The 21,581-nt window shown below is 40.5% G+C and overlaps 1 pseudogene across 1 annotated transcript in view; it reads left to right on the top strand.

Moving 5' to 3' along the window:
* Positions 1 to 2,796: 2,796 nt before the first annotated feature.
* Positions 2,797 to 21,581, top strand: part of LOC145468442 (uncharacterized) — a 37,030-nt pseudogene continuing 18,245 nt past the window's right edge. The window contains exons 1-12 of the transcript XR_014042191.1: positions 2,797 to 2,935; positions 5,489 to 5,582; positions 6,268 to 6,402; positions 6,701 to 6,810; positions 7,370 to 7,446; positions 7,968 to 8,073; positions 9,332 to 9,429; positions 10,206 to 10,292; positions 11,013 to 11,155; positions 11,828 to 11,894; positions 13,093 to 13,141; positions 13,606 to 13,682. The product of XR_014042191.1 is annotated as an uncharacterized LOC145468442 (transcript). The remainder of the gene's footprint in view (positions 2,936 to 5,488; positions 5,583 to 6,267; positions 6,403 to 6,700; positions 6,811 to 7,369; positions 7,447 to 7,967; positions 8,074 to 9,331; positions 9,430 to 10,205; positions 10,293 to 11,012; positions 11,156 to 11,827; positions 11,895 to 13,092; positions 13,142 to 13,605; positions 13,683 to 21,581) is intronic.

Here is a 21,581-nt window from a genome sequence, read left to right as displayed (position 1 = left end):
ATCAAAACTAAAACTGAAGAGAAAACGGAGAAATAAGGTCATAAAAATCTATGCTAATTAAGATCAGAGATATCCAAACACGATCACAGTCATGATTTCTTTTGTTTAAACTTGATAAATTGTTAATTAGTTTGAGAAGTAGCTTTAGCCTTGTATTAAAAAGTAGTGTAGGTAAAATAAATAATTGAAGTGTTATATTGTAAGTAGAGTATTGTTAGTAATGTAAGTAATTATGTGTTTTACAATTGATTAAAAAAGTCGAAAGATACTACATTAATACGTCACGAAAACAGAGCTTTTCAAAACTGCTCTTCAAACCGGAGAAATTTGACAACGCCGACCTTTTCGTTTTTGTGTGGACGAAAAACATTTTGAAAATGGAGCTTTTCGATCGAAAACGATGACGCCGCAATAATCAAAATATTTTCGAACCTGAGCACTATGGCCTGAGTTTTGCTCAAACACAAATGCAAGGTTGATCAGAAATTTACGTTTCTCATGAAACTCTTTACTTGAAACTTGAACTCGGACTCAAGACGTGTCATGAAAGTTCCAATTTAATTGTGTGACAGTTTATCCTATTTTTAAGTTGCGTGATTCAGGGAATCTAGGAAGCACGTGCCTAACAGTCTCAATTAGTTCAGTCGATGATTACCAGTTAATTAGCACCAGATTGTAAAACGCGGTTCATCTTATCGACAAAACAAGTAAGTTTGCGTTTCGGGTAATATTCCGTGATCAAAGAAACTGTTTAGAAAAGGTTGTAAGCCAATCAAATTAGGTTTCGCTAAGTTTTTTAAGGAGTGCCGTGTGTTGAGTCTTTTTAGCACAAGTACACAGTGAGAGCGAGAGAGGAAAGCGAACCTTGCGATCTTAATAAACTTGTGAAGTTTGCGAAGAACGGCCTGTTGAGTCTTGGCATTCGCAACACCACAGGCAGCCCAAGCTCTCTCTATGAACCACACAAGCAACACAATATGGCATCGAATTATAAAGGTTTCTATGGGATTTTCTACAAGATATCCTTGGAGGTAGTTAAAAGTGAAAATTCTCAATAAAAATGGCTTACCTTATTCCAGACGTGTGTTGTTTGCTCCTGGTGTGGTTATTTTACCGATTGAACTTGATTTAAGCGACTTTTTTGAATTCCGATATTCCCTTTATAAAGAGAGGACAAGGCGAAACACCTCAGTCGGAACAGCCTGCCGAACGAAGTCAAAAATCCCAGGCTAAAATGTGCCCACGGCCACAAATCCACCGCAGAATTCAAGGGCAAAGGTTGATCTTTCATTTCAATCCTCTAGCCACACAATTGCAGCCCTGCGAGCGACGCCAGGCGGCTCTTCGTGTCTCCAGTGAAACGATAAAACTATGGAAGAGCTCCGTGTCGTTTGATCCGCGACCCAACGACCGTTGAAATCAGCTTGGTAACCTCGTCATGTTGGCAAACCAAGACTCGCGGGAGTACTAGACCGCAATTTGTCAACTAAACTTCTTGTAATCCCCTCAGGTCGAATTTACAATGCTAAATAAAAATCGTACAGAACGCTTTTGCAAAATGGCTTCAAAACCAAAGAAACTTAAGATCAACGGCGAAAGCTCCGTAGAAACTGAGGAGATACAATCATTTTTGAAGTGGAAGTCGTGGTAAGTTTTCTCGTTTATGCACCTTTGATTTGTTTGTATAAAATATTCCCGAGCTGATAAACTAAATTTGCTTCTCTTAGGGTATTGTGGAATTACGAATATTGTGAGGAAACTGTAATGGAAGCCAGCAAAATTTTGTCTAGAGCATACGAAGTGAAAGAAATTGCCGTAAGCAAATTGAACTCTCTTTTGCCCGGGAGAATTCTTAACGAATTATGGGGAGATGAAGTTAAATTGGTGAGGCGAGGACCAAGTAACTCAAAGGTGCGTAAACGTGAAAACTTACCATGACTTCCACTTCAAAAATGATCTCCTCAGTTTCTACGGAGCTTTCGCCGTTGATCTTACGTTTGACAAATTTGACAAATTGCGGTCTAGTACCCCCGCGAGTCTTGGTTTGCCAACGTGACGAGGTTACCAAGCCGATTTCAACGGTCGTTATGTCGCGGATCAAACGACACGGAGCTCTTCCATAGTTTTATCGTTTCACTGGGGACACGAAGAGCCACCTGGCGTCGCTCGCAGGACTGCAATTGTGTGGCTAGAGGATTGAAATGAAAGATCAACCTTTGCCCTTGAATTCTGCGGTGGATTTGTGGCCGTGGGCACATTTTAGCCTGGGATTTTTGACTTCGTTCGGCAGGCTGTTCCGACTGAGGTGTTTCGCCTTGTCCTCTCTTTATAAAGGGAATATCGGAATTCAAAAAAGTCGCTTAAATCAAGTTCAATCGGTAAAATAACCACACCAGGAGCAAACAACACACGTCTGGAATAAGGTAAGCCATTTTTATTGAGAATTTTCACTTTTAACTACCTCCAAGGATATCTTGTAGAAAATCCCCTATAAACCCTTATAATTCGATGCCATGTTGTGTTCATAAAGAGAGCTTGGGCTGCCTGTGGCAACACAAGATCTGACATACCGCAAATTTGTTTTCAGGTAAACAAGAAAGTTATTCAGATTATTGCCAGATTTATCAACTGTTTGGAATCAAGTAACATTTTCCACCTTTCCGGTTTGTTCCGGCTCGTTCTGGCTCGTTCCGGTTATTCCCAATTCGTTCCGTTCTTGCGTTTAACCCTTCCCACAGCTGCCTCTTTTTCGCTGAAAGCGAAGGCTCTGGGTCGAGACATCTGATCACAAGAAAATCATGTGATTTCGCAGTCTTCTTCCGTCAAGTGAAATCATGGACGGTAAAGTCAGTCTTCAACTGAATATTGTCGACGAAAATGGATGTGAATTGACAGAGCAAGGACCACATCTGTTTCAGACCACCGATGGAGTAAGGTATGTGGACAAAACTCGAAATTTATGACAACTTTCCGAGGTTTAGTTGAGTTGTAATATATTCGATTTCGTCATTGTCACTTACATTTGCATGGGCTCGTAACCGGCCTCCAAGTTTAGCAGATCAAAGCCGTGCCTTAAAGATGATGTGCAACCACGCCTTAAACCACTGTAAAAGTGTTGCAGAACAAATAAGTTTACTCGTTTCATTAATTCAAGGACATACAGACGTAGAGTTTTAGTGTTACGTAGTGACACCGGACTTGACGGTCAACATTGCGTGTTGATGCGAAGGAGCGGGGAGGCTAGAGGATGGTTTTGGAGGTAGCATACCATTCGGTACAAATATTAAGCTTACTTATTTCTTTTAAATGGATGGGCAAGGCGGAAAAAGTAGTAACTGCTGTTCAGATAAAGAGTAACTGCAAATCAACTGCAAAAGGATGTGTTCCACGACGCTTTACCACTTGCAACACATTTGAGAGGTTGAATCTTCTGGTTCACAAATGAGGCCCATTATGGAATGTCTGAGTATTCCAAATCCCAATAATTTTTGGCATATATATGATGTATCTCTTTGATTTAACCTTTCAAAAATCACAATTTTCCACCCTGTTATCCCAGGATATCTGTTTTACATGTATCTAATAACTTGAATCCAAAACCCCTAATTGATAAGGGCTCGCAAGTGAATTTCAGAGACCACCTGTGGTCGCTCAGCTACCAGCAGATAATGGGTCAGATAAAAGTTTGTTTTTCATTTGTTTGCTGACAAAATTCCATTTTTTCTTCACACTTATGGTTACATCTTTTATTTCCTGGGACTGCTCTTGAAGGAAGGACCTATTTCACTGTCAAACTCATAGAACCATGAACATCTGAAAGATGTCTGGAATGTTTACTGAACTATGGCCAATCATGAGCAAGGTCTTCAACCACAGGAACCACCGAAAATGGATGCATTGCATCAGTCATGGAACTATAAAATTAAAAAAATATAGTGTTGGTTTTCCTTTTGTCCCAAGCTTCACCCTCTGTCTTTATATATCTAAATAATTTCTAAATAATTGCTATCCTTTTGTATCGAGAACCATCTCCAGCACTTACTTTCAGGGATTTTGGAAACCAAGAATCCTGCCGACACATACATCTACTCAAGTGAAGCGACTGTTAATTTGACACCTCCGTAAATAGGGATGAATAAAAATTTAAAATTTTGGTGGTTTTGCTAACCTTGGTATCATCTTTGGTTAGACTAGCAACTCCATATATTTTGGCAAATAATTACAATCCCTTGGGCTCGAAGATTTGGTGATCTAAACACCCTGGAAAGGTTGACGATGATAAATTATGCAAATGTTTGCTGATTTTAGAATTAGTTGTTAGCAAACAGTAAACACCTCAATTTTCCACTGTTCCTTCCCAAATATATTTGCACATGATTCATACATTACAAAATATAATGGAAGACTTCCATTTTCATGAATATCACTTGGTGCTTTTCTTCGTTATCAAAATATTAATGTTTAAAGCGAACAAGAAGATCTGTTAGATCTTATAACTGCGCTTTTAAAATTTAACAGTTTGCTTAGCACTACAGTCGCAACGCAGTGCACATTCCAAAACAGTCCTTGATGATTCTTTTGTTACTGTAGACATCACGTCACTTGATCAACACAAGCTCTATTATTGCACCATCAGTCGTAGCTGTTGTGAAATCTCGATGATGTAATGGTCTTAATCTGGAACTTTCTTCGCAATATGTATGGGCAGGAATGATATGAAAGATACAATAATAACACTATTAACAACAGCTTTCTTTGTTAAAAGTCTTGATGAAATTTAATTGGTGTTTTCTACGAGTAAAGGGCTAGCAAAGTAGTCACATGAATCACATAATTCAAGACTTCCGTTATCCATGGCTATCTTTAGTACGGTGGTTATTTCCCTTCCAATGAGGTAATCCTTGCACGTTCTGACATGTTCTTTGCTTGGCTCGCAAATATTTAATTTTCCTTCTGATCACCAAACTCGCTCTTATGAAACAGCCAAAGGATTTATTTCATTTGCCTGAAAACCACAAGAAATAATCACAAAATTGCAAATAAATTGATGCCCGTCGCTTCTGGCGAAATAAACGTGCAAAGTAAACACGATCTTATTTGTCATGTAGCGAAAGTGAAAGCTGCAACCTCTGCGCATTCCATGGCTGACGTAATACCTTCTTTACACATATTTATTGTTCCCTTTGAATCCAACGTTTCGATAAAACCAAAAGAAAATATATTTTACCCACAATAAAGAAAAAAATATCCGTAAAATTGTCCATGTATTAATGTTTCAACAGCTTTTGGCAAATAAACATCACACGTTGCGTGACTCAAAATTTGGCCGAGAGTGAGTTTGGGTCTGGTCACCAACAAAAAAAAAAAAAAATAATAATAATAATAAACCAAGGGTAGAACATGAACCGCGCTCGGTCCATGGCCGCGTGGTTAATAAACGTTCCAGACATACAAAAATATCTTGCACATCATATGTTTGTTTTCGCAGATGGAAAGAAGTAACACAATGGGTAACAGACAAGTTGTCACTCAACCATTCTCTGGCATTTAGCTATTTTGATGAGGAGGGAGATCTTATATTTGTAAGTGTTAAACTTTCACATTATCAAAATGTTGATTAGAAAATAAATAGTAGTCAGCAAGCCTAGGAGAACAGCAGAATGTCTTGTAAACATCATCTCCTATTGCCTTTATTCTGTATTTACTTCATTATATATGTGATTACAATCAGTGTAAAATGTAGACTGCAGACCGGGGTTAAAATGCAGACCAGGGGTAAAATACAGACTCAGTATACTTTTTTACTGAATGGTGTTTCCTTTTCCAACATTAAGAGCTAACCATAAATAGGCTGACCGGAATGTTATTAAGGCTAACTGGAACGTTATTTAGGCTAACTGGAGTGCAGACTTTCACTATGATTAGCCAGAATAACCATGTGTGTAAACTTATGGCTAGCATGAGTTTGATCATAGAAATAACACGATACATATAGCAATATACTTAATAAAAAAGTCTGTAGTCTACATTGTACCCTGAGTCTGTATTTAACCCCCAGTCTGCAGTCTGCAGTCTGCAGTCTACAGCCTTAGTCTGCATTCTACACTGACTGATATGATTACAGGTATATTTAATGTATCTGTCACGTCTGTAGATTACTCTGGGAGGACACTGTTTTTCAACGAGGCATTGATCTTTTAATTAAGGAGATCTCAGTCAATGTTGCAGAATAAAGTAAAGTTTATTAATGAATCATGACTTTGTCAGGGAAACAGTGAACAAGAGTGGAAAGAAGTTTTGAGATACAGAAGTAAGAGCAAACACGACCAAGGGACTACAATTGCTGTAAATATTCTTGTGTTGGGCAAAACTAAACTTTCAAATTGTCACCAAGACCTAAAGGTAAGTATCATTGTTACAATGGTATTTTTTTTTCATTTAGTTTTTTTCATTATAACTGCCTATTCTATATTCTATTTAAGCATACACTGTAACTAAATATATCCTTCAGATGTACATTTATAGGCTTTCATCTTTAGTCTAAAAGTAAGGACCAGGTTGCATGGTATACAAGGAAATAAGTAAGAAAACCTTGTATAGACTGATAAACAAAACTTCATTTTTGGTTGAAATATGTTTGAATATACTGTAACTACATGTATGTCAAGTACATTTTGAGTGCCATGTGATCTATTCACAGCCGGTAGCCAGTTGTTGTAGTCCAAGTGTGGAATCAAAGCCATCGTGTTGTGAATTTTTGAGGCCAATTCCTCCTAACCCAGACACAGTCACTGGCCCTTTGGTGAAAAAGTAAGTCACAAAATGCTCAGCATGTATTTTAATCTGCTATTTTTGAGCCTGCTCTGGCTCATATTAATTTCTTTTTAAATTCATTTTTGTTAATTATTTACTCTCCACTGGCAGTCTGTCCCTTTGCTCACCTCTAGATGTATGCTAAATGGTATTAAGGAGGGAAGGGGGAGGAGGGGAGGGTAGGAGGGGAGGGGAGGAGGAGGGGAAGGGGGATGGGGATGGGGAGGGATTGAAGGAGGGAGAGGGAGGGGAGGGGGAGTAGCAATGCCTTATTTTCTTGATTAAATTTCCCCTGAATTAATTTCAAAATTGGCTTTGTTGATCTGGTGTTTATTTGACTTTAAAATTATTCGAGACTGAAGTTTATTGGACATTTTATTCACTATTTTTCAGAGCCAAATATATTATTAAAGATAAAATTATACCTAGAGTTAATTATACCTCGAATATGAATTCCTCAAGGGTTTAATTTACAAATCTACATGTACTCAGGAGTACCTGGTATTCAGGACATATGGTATTATATTATCAAATAAAAATTTGTTGCTTCCATTAGAGTCAATCCACTTTTGAGTCAGTACAAATACCGTGATGATGCCCTGAGAGCTGTTACTTTGCCGCTTGGCCCAATAGGTACGTATCTTGCATTTCATGTAATATTGCTGTACAGTGGACCTTTTTGACTGTGTCACGCAATGTCAACATTTTTTAAAATTTTTCTTGTTAACAAGAAGGCTCCTCCATAGATCAATTGATCATGCTGAGTTTCATTTTAATTTGTAAACATACAAAGTTTCAAAAGAAACTGTAAGTTGCAGACTCCTAATCTACACAGGTTGCAACGTTACTCCCTGGAATGCATTTCTTTGTACAAATTGGCCAGTTTGGTGTCACATATTCTCATGATTTGGCAAAGGATTCTTATGAAACTTGGCATATTTACTAAATTCAGTATTAATTAAATAAAAATACAATTATCGAGTGCACGGCTTATTCTTTGTTTGAATGAAAACTTTGCAAAAGCATAACATCAAAAAGGTCCATTGTGCATTTATCATTACTAGCAGGTGATTTGCTTCAGTCTGCCTCTGTAATTTAGTATACAAGTACCAAATGACTGTGCTAATTAAGTCATTCTCTGTCATTCTCCATAGGAGGGGGTAGTATAGCCTTGGCTGGTGATGGAGGTCTACGTCAGTGGCAAATCACTAACACTGTAAATCACGTAGCTCATGTTCCTGACTCTTTCTTCGCCATACGGTGTGTATATTACATACTTATTAAGAGAACATGCATATTTATAAAATAACTGAGCTAGTATGCATGCTCATTGGTCGATAGGTGTGTTTAGTTGAGATTATATGAGCATGGTTGTGATGTTTTAGATTTGCACTGCCTTATTTTTGAGAATTATTTTATGAATTAATAAAGCAATAGTAAGAGCACTTTTTCCGTGTTGACATAGCCTAATCGAAACACTCGGAGAGTTGGGAGAATTCTCGAAAGTTATGTAAACTCGCGACTACGTCTCGGGCTTGCGTAACTGTCTTGAATTCTCCCAACCCTCCTTGTGTTGAAATGAGGCTATGTAAACAGGGAAAAAGTTCTCTATGGCTTAAATGTTGTACATGTACATTGTCCATTTCTCTATGCATTATCGACACCTCAGAAATGAAGGAGACTAAAAATCAAACTGGTTTAAGTATAAACCTCAAGCCAGATCTAAATTTTACCCTTCCAAACATTTTTACACAATGTAAGCTCATGATGTGCACACATCATGGTATGACAATGTTTAATATTTGAACGCTGTGGTCTTGCTAACCCTACAGTATACTTAAACTATTTTAAATGGAATATTGCATTATTTTATTTACTTATTTTATTCTTTACCTTAGCATGTTGAAATATATGCAGTGGAATTCTGATTTTTCGAACCCCCAAGCAGCGGAAACAAAAGTTTGTTTGAAAAATTGGCAAGTTCAAGAAATCAGGGGTAAAATTACGCACAGTGTTTGACTCAGGGGGGGGGGGGGGGGGCGGGAGACAACCTTTGGTTTGAGTTATTGAGAGGTTCGAAACATTGAGGGTTCAAGGAATTGGGATTTCACTGTACATGAGATCAGTCACATTTATTACTGTAGCAATCAATTAACTGGTACTTTAGGGAGGCAGCGTGGCCGAGTGGTTTAGGGTGCTGGTGTTGTAATCCAGGTGTCCTGAGTTCAAGGCCTCCACCCTGCCTCCAGCGGGATTTGTTTCTCGTTAGTCCCGAGTTCAAATCCTTAATCACGCTTTATAAATAGCCAAGTGGTCTGCCTCCTACCAGTTGGGATTTTTAACTATGTTGCATTTATTTAAAATCTTTGTTTCCCTTGGTTCAGTGGCATGCCTGTAAACTAACTAAGCTTAGTGCTTTAATGGCTAAGTACATTACCACTATAAATAAGATTTACATTTACAGTTTGTTACTTTTCACTTGACCTTAGAATAATGTCAGTTGTTTGCCTTTCTTCAGAGTGGACCAGGGAGGTAGCAGCAAAGCTGTTGTTCTCCAGTCCAGCTCCTGGTACAACGACGCAGGATTCACACCTGCAGCTTATGTCACAGACCATGGTATGTGCAATTAGTGATCTCATTTATGACTATAAACACTTGATGACTGACCCCATGGGAAACAGTGAGTTTGTTTCCCTGAGATCCTCAGTGTTCCACAAGGCAAAGGTGTAGGGAATGGTCATTAAAAGTCAAGGTGAAACAAAACTCACTGCTTTCCTTTAGGGCCAGTCATTTAGAAGTGTTTTGTTATACCTCTCAACTCAAGAATAGAACGAACTGTGAAAAAATGATTATTGGCTTGATGCCAACTGAAACACAAATTTGCTGCAGTTTCAAGGTGCACCACCTGATTACACTGTACATGCAAGTTGAAAGTTCAAGTTGTTGTTTCTCTAGGGAGTTAGTGAGTTTTGTCTTTGGCATATGAAACGTTCTCCTTCAATGTGACAATGTATTTGAGTCGGGAGGCATACATGTAACAACAGCCTTTAATTTGTCACAGCAACAAAGTCGTTGACTTAGTGATTAGTTTGTTGAAGAATTAAGTGAACATTTATTCAGACACTCATGACAGACACTGTAGTTAATTCTGTTCACTAAATTGCTGTTACATGTATTGTACCTGTAGGTTTAAAGTTTGTAATAACCTCTCTTTCATAAATGTTTACACTAGTATTTCAGGTAGGTATCTATCTAGTTACTGTAGTTAATCAATTTTTATGTGTGGTATTTATTCATGATTAAATTTTAGCAATAATAATTTGAAAATTGTTTTAATTCATTATTGAATATTAGTTCTTGGGTCTCTCATTGTAACGATTTTTTTTTTCAAGTTGTACCTGAGGGATCCAAAGATCTTCTTCGTGAACTTCCAGGAATTAAGGATTTGGAAGTTACTGCAAAATACCCTATTGCAGAAGGTGTGTCACAAACATGAATAAAATATTAAACAAACATTTACCATGAATAGGTATCTTTTTTGATGCAGCTTCATTGTCAGTGGTAATCTTGTTTTAACCTGTAATTTTCTAATTTTTCTATTCTTCAATACTCTGCCCTGATTTACCTCAGTCTGTTATTTCTTTTCCCTCATGATTTTTGGTGGATTTTCGAAGTCAGTTTTAAAGTGAACATGACATGGAAAATAATTTCGGCTTATTTGAAAGGCCTTTCAAAATACAGAAGAGTGGCGTTTTTCTTTTCAAAATATCTTTTTTCATTTTAAAGATATTGACGTTTTTCTATTATGCAAATTAGATCAGTGATGACGTCATATTGTTTGCAAGTAAAAAGTGGTAAAATACTGAATAAATGATATCTCTGCAAATTATCACGCAGTGTTCTCGAAACTTGGCACCACAAATGTGCATCACAAAAGAAACAAAATGACACCCTACGTGCACACATAACAGCATTTTTCCATTTTTTGATTTATGAACAAACTGTTCGCTGGAAAATGTGGCAAATGCCATTCCTGAGCCCCTAAAAATAAAAATGTTCCTGGGGGCGGGGGGGCGGGGGCATGCATTGCACTGATTGGAGTTGGAATAACTGAGCGTAATGCAAGATGTGTTTGTCTACATGTACTCATTAGCTCCCTTGATGTGTTAATGTATGTTAACTTTAATCCTGTGTTTTAGTGGACTACTTGAGTGATGAAGTGCCGCTGACAGTGCACTTGGAGGCATTCAACCCTTGCATCCCTCTGGACTCAAAAAACAGTGGCATACCTGTGATAATCTTTAACTACACTGTCACAAATTCATCAAGCGATGTTGCAAAGGTATAATTATCACACATCTGCGTCTCATCACAGACAGACAGTTAGACTCTAAAGCTGTACATGTACTTTGTAACGATTCCTAGTCCTTTAATACTCTGTTAAGCAATTAGAAATCATATTGAATAAGTACTCTTTGTGGACTCTCAATCGTCACTCAATAGGTTTACCTAAATGAAATATTTCTGGCCTACATTGCAGGGTTATGGCTGAAGGAAGTCGAAGACACTGGGGGCATATCATGATTTCCCTAGCTTAGGGTGAACTGAAGTAACTGGGATTACCACTGCTCCCCTGTGTAGGATGCTACCGCAATGCAGGCTACCCCCCTCCCCGCCCCTTCAAAGGATTTTGTTTCCAAATTCTTCTGCTGCTAACAGATCAACACCATGCAGCATGTACATGATTGTATACTCCTGCATAGAGAGGCACTATGAGGGTACATGAAAATTGTCTACATGTAGACCAAGAACACAGCACATCGACCCTTGCAAATGCTGAAACCTAAGCCACTCACTTTAGATCTGAGTCCAATGCAGGAACCATTAGTCTGCCAAGCCACTCATACAGTGTTGCCAGTGCCCAGAAGGATATAAAATATTAATATTGCCATATAAAATATTAATTTTGCTGTATAAAATATTAATTTTGGTATCTTTGTTTGATATCTGTAAGGTTTCACTGCTGGGAACACTTCAGAACATTGCCGGTTGGGATGGAATAACAGAAATTACTTCAGAAGGTCAGTTTGAAATGCATGAAAGAATTAAACATGGTTATGCACCTTGTTGAGTGTGTGTTGATCAGAAATTATTTTATAGTCAGAGATTGCAAGAAGATTTTAATTATCAATAATGGTAATTAATAAATTACATTTGTTTACTTGACCAGCTGCTTAGCATGTATTAAATTACACAATTGATTTATAAAATAAGTCAATAGAGTGGTTTAGAGGTGCCAAGTAGATTTTTGCCAAGGGTGACAAAAATATTAAACAAAACAAGAAATGATAAGTTAATAAAGATGGTGAATTTTAAGCGTGGTAATGAAATGCGAAGGTGAATTAATCAACATGACACAAGCGTGGGACAAAGAAAAATTCTGAGTCCCCGACAGGAATCGAACCCATGACCTCCCAAACACTGGGCGGGCGCTCTATCCACCGAGCTACGAGAACTCATAGAGAGCAAGGTCATTTAACCACGCTCGTGTCATGTTGATTAATTCACCTTCACATTTCATTACCAAGCTTAAAATTCACCAGCTTTATTAAATTATCACTACTCACAATGACTTCGATAGCGTTGATCCTAGCAGTATGCAGGACACCTGTCATATATGAAGTCAGTTAAATGACCTTGCTCTCCATGAGTTCTCGTAGCTCAGTGGATAGAGCGCCCGCCCGGTGTTCAGAAGGTCATGGGTTCGATTCCTGTCGGGGACTCAGAATTTTTCTTTGTCCCACGCTCGTGTCATGTTGATTAATTCACCTTCACAAAACAGGAAATGTACAAAGTTCTTTTTTGATTTCTCGCCATGATTTGCTTCAACTTTGCAATCATAAACGGACCCTAGAGTAACTGAACTTACATGTAATATACAGTCTGCACACTGTGCATTATTCCTGAATCAAAGTTGTGTGAAAGGCATACATGTCTTCTGTCTTCTTTGTCTAATACATGTAGACCCTTCTCATGAATGGCTGCAAGTTTTAAATTATTTTGTATACTAAATATTAGAATTAGCTTGACTAATATCGTTTTGCATTGATAATTCAAAGGAATGTTTACTCTCAAATGACTTCAGTGAGCCTAGTTTGAATGCACACAAAATAATTTTTAATTGGCAGTCATTTATGAAAAACATTTTATTAGTAAGATTATAATTATTTCAAATATCAAATTTTAGCATAATGCTGTCCATACTAATTTAATTTGCAGTGGAAAATACGGGATATGGAGGAAATCTGAATTCTTTGATGCAGACCAGGTGGGTTTAAAATTCAGTTTTATATTTTTCAAATAAAAAGGAATTAAAATTGCCATTACATGTCAAATTTACTCTGAGGTAAGGTAGGTTGATAAAGGCTACATGTAAGTCTGTATACGAGCTAAGTGGTCCATTAGGCTGGTGCTTATCACCAGTTTCTGTTGCATGAAGCAACCAGCAATATTTCTACTTCCCCCTGGATGGGATGCTAGTCCATCACAGGGTTACCCCCAGCATTAAATTTGCTGGTACACAGTTATACACCTGGGTGGAGAGAGGCACTGTGAGAGTAGTGTCTTGCCCAAGAACACAACACAATGTCCCCGGGCCAGGGCTCAAACCCAGACCTGCTTGATCTGAAGACAAACACACTGACCATGAGGCCACTGCACCTCCCACAATTTTTACTATGAACTGGCATTTATTTCTTTCTTTATTGTTTGTTGTTGTTGTTTTTCTTGTAGTGATTTATTTGGTATTGACATGAATAACCCATCATTAGCAGAGAGGAGTCCTGGTAATGGACATGTGTCACTCGCTGGTAAGTACAGTATGGTGCATATATTATTAGGTATTTTTCTATTAATGCCAACTGTGCGAAACTTCAATAGAAAACATCGTACAGTCATAATTATGCAGGCAATATATATATTGCACAACGACATACATGTAGAGAACATATACATAAATAAAGTTAACGCCCAAGTCGCTTGTGGAGGGAAGGTGCCTACGAAGCCCGGGGGCTGCAACCGCAGTCACATCCCCAAGGCGCTAGAACACCCGACTGGCCTGCCCAACCCGCAACCAAGCCATGAGCCCCCCGTGCCAAGCCCCCTACAGGCACATGTCACACTCAAGCCAGACGGCATTGGTGGAAAAAAAAAAAAAAAAAAATGAATGAATGAATGAATGAATGAATAAATAAATAAAATAAATAAAATAAAATGCTGAAAAGAAAGGGGGGATAGGGAGGGAACGCCGAGAACCGCTGGACAATGTCAGCCCCAGGGCTCTCACAACCATATGACTGTTGCAAGCGCCACAGAAACGCACCAAACACTAAACAAATGCTAACAGATGGCCAAGGCACTGACAAACGCCTACAAAAACGCTACTGACCAGACTGGCTCCTGGTCATAAACTATGTAAAATTTCATTGAACTATATCAAACGCTACAAAACGCACCAAACGCTAACCAAACGCTCACAGACGGCCAAGACACTGACAACCGGTTATAAAAACGCTACTGACCAGACTAGCTCCTAGTCATTAACTATGTTAAATTTCATTTAACTATATTTAACGCCCAAGTCGCTAGTGGAGGGAAGGTGCCTACGAAGCCCGGGGGCTGCAACTGCAGTCACATCCCCAAGGCGCTAGAACACCTGACTGGCCTGCCCAACCCGCAACCAAGCGACGAGCCCCCCGCGCCATGCTGAAGGGATCTCCGGGATGGAACAACCCGGAGTAAGGGGGCTCGGGGCACCAAGGCCACAGCCCTCGACAACCCCAGCCTGAGGCACCCTCCCCCACTGGTACCCAGAGTAATCCGCTACCTGTTAAGCCACCAACTGGTAGGATACACGGACAATGGAACTAACTGGAGTTCGGATATAGATCTGGTAGGCATCGCTAGACCACCGCCCTAAGGTCTTGATAAGGTGATCTGGAACTCCCCGCGCCGCTGCAGTTGTCGCTGCCCCAATACGGAAGCTATGATCAGAGTATGAGCCAGAGTGCCCTGCCTCATTTAGGATGGACTGCACAGAGAATGATAACTGCTGCCGAGTAAGAGGATGACCATTGCTAAATATAAACAGTGGCCCTGGAGCGGACCCACGCAGAGACAAGTAATTGCCCAAAGCTGTTATGGGGCACACAGAGCCCAAGCCACGCCCTAAGTAGATATCACAACCCATGCGGAAGGGGTCTGTCTTGGAGCACTTGACACGGACTTTAAAACACGAGGGGTTCACCAAGGAGTGTGCTTGCAGGTCGTTAACAGTCATATGGGTGTTAGGATCAAACACAGAGTTGATTGTGAACTCCCTGGTGCACAAAAAACCAAAAAATCCCAAGCAGCACGCAGCCCACAACATCACATGGTCTCTAGTAGACAGGTCCAAAGAGCGCTGAATGACCTTCAGATGATCTACTGTGATAGTTAGGCGCTAGGTGAAGCTGGACCCTGAACCCACTGCAAACGAAGGCAGTTCACTAAAGGATCTGGAAGGCCATGGTCAATATGAAGGGAGCGTACTGCTGAAAGATAGACCTTGATGGAGGAATGGTTCAGGTTATCTGCCAATAAAGAAGCAAAGCGCATGAGAGTCTCCTCATTGGCTGGGGGAATGTAGCCATCCTGGGTTGCACAACCATCCTGGCGGCAAAAGTCTATAAATCGACGTTGGCCAGATCGGTACACTTGTCGGGTGGATGGTGCAAGACCTTGGGTAAGTAGGAACTGATGCTTCTGAGTCAAGGCATCTGAAGCGCTGCCAAAAGGGAAGCAGGAATCTGGGATGGGGTCGGGTCGGCATGTGGCTCCAGGCGCCTGAACCGCTGAAATTGGAATCGAGAGAGTGCATCAGCAACTGGATTAGCTTTACCTTGAACTGATGAAGCTGTAAACGAAAAGGAATGACGGATGGCCAGCATAGTCAAATAACGCAGCAACACCATTAGGCTTTTGTCCCGCGAGGTGCCAGACTTAAGTACAGCCACCACGGACTCATTGTCACACAAGAACTCGACCCGCCGAGATACCCACTGAGGGCCCCACAGATAGGCTGCTACCACAATTGGGAAGAGTACCTTATACCCTATAGATAATGAACTTTGTGCAGCTGACCAGGCACCAGAAAACCAGTGGGATTTAAAAATAGCTCCGTATCCCAAAGAGTCAGCTGCATCTGACGAGACCTGGAAGTCCGGGAGAGGGGCCCATGTGGGCATACAGAAAAAACTGAGGCCATCCCAAGTTTGGAACAGCTCCCGCCGCCACGTTAAATCCCGTTGGAATTCCTGGTTAAGCCTAATGGGGTGATCATCGTGGCGAAAGGCACAAAGCAAGTTGATCATCCGGTGAAGGAATGTCCTACCCTGTGGGGCAACCTTGCAGGTGTGATGGAGGTGGCCAATCAGTGATTCCAGCTCATGACGTTTGCAAAAATGTTTTGCAGCCCACTCATCTAACAGTGTAACAATTCTAACTCTCTTGTCAGCCGGGAGGCGTGCTTGAAGTTTTTCAGAGTCAAGTTCAATCCCAAGGATTGTAAGACGAGTTGCAGGTCCCTCCAGCTTATCTGGATGAAGTGGTAGACCAAGTTTTTTACACAGTTGAACACAGGTTTGAAGGTTGTTGTGGCAGACAGGGGAAGCCGGTGGGCCCAAGGTGAGGAAATTGTCCAAGTAATGACGGAGAAATGTGACATCATAATTTTGAACCAGAATCCATTCAACCAAGTCTGCAATGGCAGTAAAGATGAATGGTGCAGAACGCAGCCCAAATGGGAGCACCATATCCACAAAATATTGCCCACACCACTTCATGCCAAGAAGGGGGCGATCATCCGGGTGGATTGCCACATTCCGATATGCACTGGCCACGTCGAACTTGGCCATTAATGTTCCTCGGCCCAGAGTCATTATGCCATCAATGAAGGCATCCACTGAAACGTATTGAACTGTAAATGAGGGCTTAGGGATGCCGTCACTTACGCTTTTCCCCTCAGGTGAGGAGAGGTCCAAAATGAGACGCCACTTCCCAGGCTGATTACTTTTGGGGATCACCCCAAAACGACTTATGTGCAAAGACGGAAGTGGCGGCACTGGAAAAGGACCTGCCACCCTGCCGGAAGAGACTTCTTTTTGTAAGTAGGAGTCAATCACTGCTGGGTGTTCAGAAGAGATTTGAGTGACACCAAGGAGGGGTCGAATCCTATCCGAAATCCATCCTGTATGCCAGTAATCACATAAGCTACAGCTGATTCATCGGAATGATGGTGCAACTCCGCTTGAAATTGATCCAGCTGTAATGGTGAGACCTTGGAAACCGGAGATAATGGAGCAAAAGAGACAGCTGTAATGCAGGGCATAGCTGGAACTGAAACTGGAACTGAAGCTGGAACTGAAACTGGAACTGAAACTGGAACAGGACAAAACAAATTTGCCAGCTGAGGCAGTCCAGTGTGCTGGCTAGGCAACACAATCAAATTATTAAAACTATGTACAGACACAACATTCGGCGTACCTTGCCCGTCAGTACTGTCCCCTTCTCCCCCCAGGGGAGGGGGAGCGGGAACGAAGTCCAGCTGAGTGGGGAAAGGGGCAGTTAGCCTTGGTATGCTCTCCCTCACAGTTGCTGCAGTTGTGGCGGAACCTGCACCTCCCAAATGGCCACCGCCATAGCCCTTCATTCCAGGAATGGCAGAATGGTGTACGTAAGCGGGGGTCCAGGTTGCCTGAGGAAGACTGAGGAAATCCAGAAAGGGAGGATGGCTTTGGTTGCAGTGAGGACGATGTTGGCAAACGCAGATGAAAATTATATAGATCCAAATTCATTTTGGACCAATCATTAAGGCCCGAGGCAGCGGCATCCCTTCTGAAGGCCAGATCGTATTCAAGCCAAGCCAGACCTGGATACTGACGGGCTGTTTGAATAACGAGGAGCTTGTACTTCGTCAGGTCCAACCAGCGCATGGGATAAGACGCACACAGGACCAGCTAAAAATTGTGAAGGCCTCAGTCCAGGTAAGAATATCCTTAATTTCAACTTGCCTACGTTTGGCATTGGACACGAGGAGTTTACCCTCCAGGAAGGTCTGTGGTTCCTGTTCCACAGCGCGAAGATTTACTGTAAGCAGATCCGCCAACTCCACGAACTGGCCCTCTATGATCTTCTTGGCCAATTTAGCTGGGATTGGTGCATGACCCGGACCGACAATAAAAGCCTTCTCAGACTTGGTCACTGATGCAGAATTACCGAGGCTTGGCAGGCTACTGGCTACACTGGAACTAGCGAACGGAGAGGTGATGGGGGCCATGAAGCACGCCGAGCTCGAGTCAGTGATGGCCGACACGGGAGAAAAAGTAGGAACAAAAGCAGGCAAAGTAAACATACCTGATGACGCCCCAGAAGCCACAGATAAAACGTTGGCATCACAAGAAACAGCAGTCGATTCGGAGGAGCTAGATGGAGCAATGCCAACAGAAGTGCCAGGGACGGAGGAATTTAATGACGAGGGGGTGTTCCCTTGAATTGAAGAGATGATGGTAGGAAGGGAGCTTCCAAGTGCGTGAACAACAGCCTCCGCGATCGAATCGACGGCCAAAGGCGCCACAGGGCCAGAGGGAGCCGTTGAAACCACTGTCGGCACAGAAGACAACAGAGGTAAGTCCTCTGAATGAAGTCCGGCAGACAAGCTATTGGTGGTTGAACAAGGTGGGTTTGGCATGATGTACAAACCAGCGACAAGCGAATTAAAGACGAACTAAAAACACGAGAGCGGGCGAAGAAACCCTGGTGGATGAATGACGAAATTTCTTTTTATCCCCAACTGGGAACCGCTACACTAAGCCCGCCAAAACTCCACGCTATCGGAGTGGCGAGCACACTATCGGTCCAGGTACGAGAGAACGACGAGCGAGTTAAAGACGAACCACGACAGTTAAAGATGAAACACGACAGCGGGCGAGGATACCACGGTTGACAAATGACGAAATTCTTCCCACACTATCGGACCAGGTACGAGAGAAGTGAAGACGAACCACAACACGGCGGTAGAGACAGTACGAAACAAAAAACGCCACGGTCGACGATCGAAGAACTTCTGTTTTAACCGAGACAGCGACCGAGATAGCTAACGAAGCAATAGGGAGAACGCCGAGAACCGCTAAACTATAATTCAATCCACAACGCCACACTAACAGAGCGATGAACACACTGTGAGCACATGGGACGACAACACATGTACTAACCAAATATACCGCTGGACAATGTCAGCCCCAGGGCTCTCACGACCATATGACTGTTGCAAACGCTACAGAAACGCACCAAATGCTAAACAAACGCTAACAGATGCCCAAGGCACTAACAAACGCCTACAAAAATGCTACTGACCAGACTGGCTCCTGGTCATAAACTATGTAAAATTTCATTGAACTATATCAAACGCTACAAAACGCACCAAACGCTAACCAAACGTTCACAGACGGCCAAGACACTGACAACCACCTATAAAAACGCTACTGACCAGACTAGCTCCTAGTCGTTAACTATGTTAAATTTCATTTAACTATATTTAACGTATATTTATGTTGTCCTTAACTTGTGTCCATCTTTAAGTCTTACTTTGCAGGCCCTTACTTCATCTTTTTGCTCTTTCATGATAAGTTTTGTGACCTCAAATTTATATATTTTTAAGATAATAATAGACACGAAAAATTACAGCTTGTTGATTTGCAGAGAGCACTTTAATTAACCCCATACAGTGCAGAATGTTGAAAATAAAGTTAATGATTTACATATTATAAACAAGTGATCAAATGATTTTTCTCAACATGCAATTTTCAATAAATACACTCCGGTAATTTGTTTTGTGTGTTTGAAAGATCTACTTGTACTTATTTATTTCAAATTGCACTCATTCCCATGTTTCTATTAGTATAGGTAATCATACGGTTTCGAGTTCAATTTGGAATTAATTTGCACAAGTGAGTTTTTCAAAAATCTGAAATTGCACGAGCTGCTTCGGCGAGTGTAATTTCAGCTTTTTGAAAAACCCACAAGTGCAAATTAACTCCAAATTGAACGAGAAAAACCGTATGATTACTTATTAATAATATAAACATGAAAAAATTCGCGTGGAGGAAGTGCCGGAAGATCTTTCTTGAAGCCATTTTTTCTCATTTGAGAAAACTTTTTTCAAAGTTTCAGCACAAAATTTTCATCATCATTTTACGTGATATCATTTTCTCAGAAAAGTTCCCATTGTCTTTCAGTCAATCATAATCCAGAATTTCGATGTGTAATTTGCACTGGTATTACACTTTTTGCACCGATGTTACACTTTTTGCACTGGTGTTACACTTGAACTGCATCACTCTTAGCCAATCAGAATCGAGTAATTTTTTCATGTGTATTATTAGTTTTAGAAAACACCCTTACGATAATACACACACTGATTGGTTTAAAATCATGTTTCTATTAAACAATTAGATTATGAGCTTGAGATTTCTATCACGTCATAGTTGACGGGGGTGCAGCCAGAGTCAACTATCATGCATAGAAACTGAGAATAAATAATCCAATTGTTTTAGTATAAATCTACTGGTCATTACAAACTCAATCTAAATCCTCTTCATAGACACCTCGAAAATGCCAAGAAGCAGCTGTCATTTTGTTAACAAGTACACACTGCTATGCTACTCACTATCTGTAATGGAATAGATAGTGGGTAGCATAGCCAATCAGAGAACGGCATTTGTGATAGAATGCTAATAGATTTTATACTAAAACTCGATAGAAACACATGCAGGACTAGCACGAGCTCACAACAGCATGACTTCAACTGCTTGTGCTAAGTCTGTGTCTCTAAAAAGCTCTTGAGTTTCCACATTATTATTATTATTATTATTATTATTACTATTATTAATATTATTAATTATGATAATACCAAGGTTTCTTAGCAATACATTGTGTGGTTCTCTAATTATTAGTAATTAAGAGTCCCTGTCCATAAAAATGGAAAATAACTCGGCAAGGGTTGAAAATTCGATTTCGCTCATATTTTCATGGTAGATTATTTGTAGGGCATGTCAAAAACTACTGGATCGTTTTTTTGGCAAAATATCCTTTTATTTCAAAGAAATAGGCAAATTACCAAATTCCGTTAAAATTGTCATTTGATGCACCATTTTACTAAACACGTTCGAGAGCCTTGCATGCAAAACCACATCATTCTTCTGTTTTTAAAACACTCAAATATTTTTGTGCAGTGTTTAAATGTGTGGTGGGTTGATTTTAGGGAATGTTGCGTTGTTTTTTGGGTGCAAAAATAATTGAATTTCGAAGACATGTATGTCATTAACTTAAAAGTACTTTGTGAATATAATTAATTTTCACCATGTGCGAAACCTTCAAATGGATTAAGCTTCTGGTGGTTGAATCACAGAAGGATGGTCTACAGATTCCTGTAAAAACTTATTTGGGCAAATGATTGTGAGCAACGCGAGAGCTTTTCAAAGTACATCAAAAATGCAAATATTTGACCATCCGTCGTCAAATTTCAATTTACAGGTTACACGTATATTTTAGCATGTGCCACATGACTTGACTTATGTTAAGTTGAAATAGACACAGAGCTGATAATTTCGAAATGTTCTAACCTCATTTGCTGTAAAAGGCAGGTCCAAAGCCGATTTGACGTATTTCTAGTC

Source organism: Orbicella franksi, chromosome 14 (genome assembly GCF_964199315.1).
Source record: "Orbicella franksi chromosome 14, jaOrbFran1.1, whole genome shotgun sequence".
NCBI classification, from domain to species: domain Eukaryota; kingdom Metazoa; phylum Cnidaria; class Anthozoa; order Scleractinia; family Merulinidae; genus Orbicella; species Orbicella franksi.
Note: the sequence above shows the minus strand (reverse complement) of the source record. Positions and strands in the feature narration are given on the sequence as shown.